General features: G+C 40.3%; 1 pseudogene; it reads left to right on the top strand.

Moving 5' to 3' along the window:
* Positions 1–219: 219 nt before the first annotated feature.
* LOC123483313 lies at positions 220–2150 on the top strand (annotated as a pseudogene).
* Positions 2151–3989: the final 1839 nt, after the last annotated feature.

Genomic DNA, 3989 nt, shown 5'->3' with positions numbered 1-3989 from the left:
TATAAAGCAGTTGATTTGAGACGATGGCACAAACATTATATTAAACAGGGACGTTCAAACGAGCCTTACAATTATAATCCTAAAGTAGTGGGAAATGCAGTCATAAGCAACCTGGAAATGGAGGCTATTTTTGCTGGCAGCCTACGAGAACTCCCCTGAGTTTTCCCCCACGGTGGTGAAATTGGCAGCCTACCAGAACTCCGCTGAGTTTTCCCCACGATGGTGAAATTGGCAGCCTACAAGAACTCCCCTGAGTTTTCCCCCCACGGTGGTGAAATTGGCAGCCTACAAGAACTCACCTGAGTTTTCCCCCACGGTGGTGAAATTGGCAGCCTACAAGAACTCCCCTGAGTTTTCCCCCACGGTGGTGAAATTGGCAGCCTACAAGAACTCCCCTGAGTTTTCCCCCACGGTGGTGAAATTGTGAATAGTGATGCAGCCATTTTTGCAAACACAGAACCAATATCCAGCAAACAGAAAGGGGCTTATATTGGTGAACAAAAGTCGTCTGGCAAACTGCTTAGGGTTTCAGCAACTTTAAGAACTGATTTTTTGTCTAGAATCATCCAAACAAATTGTTGTACAACATCATGGGCATCACCTTTTAGCTCAAATAAACTGGATTTCTGCTGTTGTGGGACTTTAACCATCTGGTCTGACTTTGTTGTTCACACAGGAGAGAGACGTGACTATGGTGGATCCTCTGGGGAGCCTCAACAACATCTTGAAGCTGACAAGGCAGAGAAGAGTCTCTCCACATCAGAACACCTCAAGAAACACCAGCAGAGACCCACAGGGAAGAAACCTCACCATTGCTCTGACTGTGGGAAGAGTTACTCAAGCTCAGAGTTACTAAAAGCACACCAGAGACATCACACTAGAGAGAAACCTTACAGCTGTGATCAATGTGAGAAGAGTTTTTTTAAACCTAGCCATCTTAAAATACATCAGAGAACACACACCGGAGAGAAACCTTTCCACTGCTCTGACTGTGGAAAGAGTTTTGTTACATCAGGATGTTTAAAATCACACCAGAGAACACACACAGGAGAGAAATGTTATAGCTGTAATCAATGTTTAAAGAGTTTTTAAACGCTAGCCATCTTAAAATACATCAGAGAAGACACACCGGAGAGAAACCTTTCCACTGCTCTGACTGTGGAAAGAGTTTTGTTTCATCAGGGTGTTTAAAATCACACCAGAGAACACACACAGGAGAGAAATCTCACTGCTGCTCTGACTGTGGGAAGAGATGCACCTGTTTAGCAACCCTCAAAATACATCAGAGAATCCATACAGGAGAAAAACCTTATCGCTGTGATCAGTGTGGGAAGAGTTTTAGTCACTCAAACAGCCTGATAGTACACCAGAGGACACACACAGGAGAGAAACCTTATATCTGTGGTCAATGTGGGAAGAGTTTTACTGGATCTAGGCCGCTGACTATACACCAGAGAACACACACAGGAGAGAAACCTTATAGCTGTAATCAATGTTTGAAGAGTTTTTTTACAGCTAGTGGTCTTAAAATACATCAGAGAACACACACCGGAGAGAAACCTTTCCACTGCTCTGACTGTGGAAAGAGTTTTGTTTCAGCAGGATGTTTAAAAATCACACCAGAGAACACACACAGGAGAGAACCCTCATAGCTGTGATCAGTGTGACAAGAGATTCTCGTATAAAATATCTCTGATTAAACATCAGAAAATTCATACATGAAGGAGTTGTTTCATGATATCAATGAAATAATGTCACAATGTAGAACGTCTTCAACATTTTTAGTAGGAGTACTTTAATAATGTCACAATGTAGAACGTCTTTAACATTGAAAGTGTTGCGTTACACTTACCCCGTTGGCCACCCACTTGAATCAAAATGCAGCACTTCTAAATGTAGCTAGCTGTTTTCTACAAATTGTCCTCCAACCAGTGATGTACACATTATTCCCAGATTCCGTGTGGTGTTTGAGCTATTAGGTTTAACAGGAAGTGCAACCTCATCTCCCCCTTCTCGCGCAATTGATTTCAGTATATAATAAGTGTTGCGTTTTTCTTAGTTTTGGGGACCCTTACATTGAAATGCATCACTCCAAAATGTAGCTGACTGTCTTCTGCAGGTTGTCCTCTAACCAGTGAGGTAAAAGATATCTCCCATTTCCATGTATTTTTTAGTTGTGTTAGTTTCAACATCACGTACAACCTGATTTCCCCTAATCGATATCAGTGATTTATTGCCACTTGTCAAATCAACAGCGTTTTTGGTGCTTGTGCAGTTTAATAAAGTGCTTGTTTAAACAAAAATACCAGTAATTTAATTACTATTGTGGCATGTTTTTTTTTATATATTTTTTATAGGGTAGATCAGCTTTAATATTGCAGATAGATTGTAACTTCCATCAATGTAATTGTCTGCATCACTTCCAATCCCCCGTTTATATATATATATACACACATATACATACATACTACATACATACACATACATATATACATATCCTATTCTTCCAACCCCACCACCCCTTCCCCAATTGGAGTAAACTAGTGAACAACAACGCTTAGGCCTCTACTTCCAGCTTATACTTACTATATACATTTTATGGACACAGTCAATTTTACAAAAATTATATTTTGTTTGTTTTTTCTCCTGAACTACTTCTACTCTCAACCTCTCCGATCATTTTCATGATGTCCATCCGGTTTGCTTCTATATGCCATATCTTTCTAACTGTGCTCTTTCACAAAAGCTCTCAACCTATATACTTATTATGGACACAGTATGCTTACATTATTAGTTATCTTGTTATTAGTTGTTGTTATTAGTTGTTGTTAGTTGTTATTAGTCCCATCCTTCAGCTCCATTCAACACCTCCCATCTATCTCTTAACACCACCCATATTGGATTTCTATTTGCCATATATTTTTCAACCGTACTGTGATGTTTTACAAAAGTTCTGAACCTTTCTATTCTCATTGTTTCTACAGATTGTAAATTGAAAATATACATTTTTGCTAAAAGTATTATTATATTATTGATCGATTGACTATGACTTTTCAGCACATGTTTGTGTAGATACAGTGGGGAAAAAAAGTATTTAGTCAGCCACCAATTGTGCAATTCTCCCACTTAAAAAGATGAGAGAGGCCTGTAATTTTCATCATAGGTACACGTCAACTATGACAGACAAAATGAGGAAAATAATTCCAGAAAATCACATTGTATGATTTTTTATGAATTTATTTGCAAATTATGGTGGAAAATAAGTATTTGGTCAATAACAAAAGTTTCTCAATACTTTGTTATATACCCTTTGTTGGCAATGACACAGGTCAAACATTTTCTGTAAGTCTTCACAAGGTTTTCACACACTGTTGCTGGTATTTTGACCCATTCCTCCATGCAGATCTCCTCTAGAGCAGTGATGTTTTGGGGCTGTCGCTGGGAAACACGGACTTTCAACTCCCTCCAAAGATTTTCTATGGGGTTGAGATCTGGAGACTGGCTAGGCCACTCCAGGACCTTGAAATGCTTCTTACGAAGCCACTCCTTCGTTGCCCGGGCGGTGTGTTTGGGATCATTGTCATGCTGAAAGACCCAGCCACGTTTCATCTTCAATGCCCTTGCTGATGGAAGGAGGTTTTCACTCAAAATCTCACGATACATGGCCCCATTCATTCTTTCCTTTACACGGATCAGTCGTCCTGGTCCCTTTGCAGAAAAACAGCCCCAAAGCATGATGTTTCCACCCCCATGCTTCACAGTAGGTATGGTGTTCTTTGGATGCAACTCAGTATTCTTTGTCCTCCAAACACGACGAGTTTAGTTTTTACCAAAAAGTTATATTTTGGTTTCATCTGACCATATGACATTCTCCCAATCCTCTTCTGGATCATCCAAATGCACTCTAGCAAACTTCAGACGGGCCTGGACATGTACTGGCTTAAGCAGGGGACACGTCTTGCACTGCAGGATTTGAGTCCCAGGCGGCG

This window comes from Coregonus clupeaformis, unplaced genomic scaffold (assembly GCF_020615455.1).
Source record: "Coregonus clupeaformis isolate EN_2021a unplaced genomic scaffold, ASM2061545v1 scaf0078, whole genome shotgun sequence".
Lineage (NCBI taxonomy): Eukaryota > Metazoa > Chordata > Actinopteri > Salmoniformes > Salmonidae > Coregonus > Coregonus clupeaformis.
The sequence above is the reverse complement of the archived record's forward strand: the minus strand, read 5'-3'. Positions and strand labels throughout refer to the sequence as shown.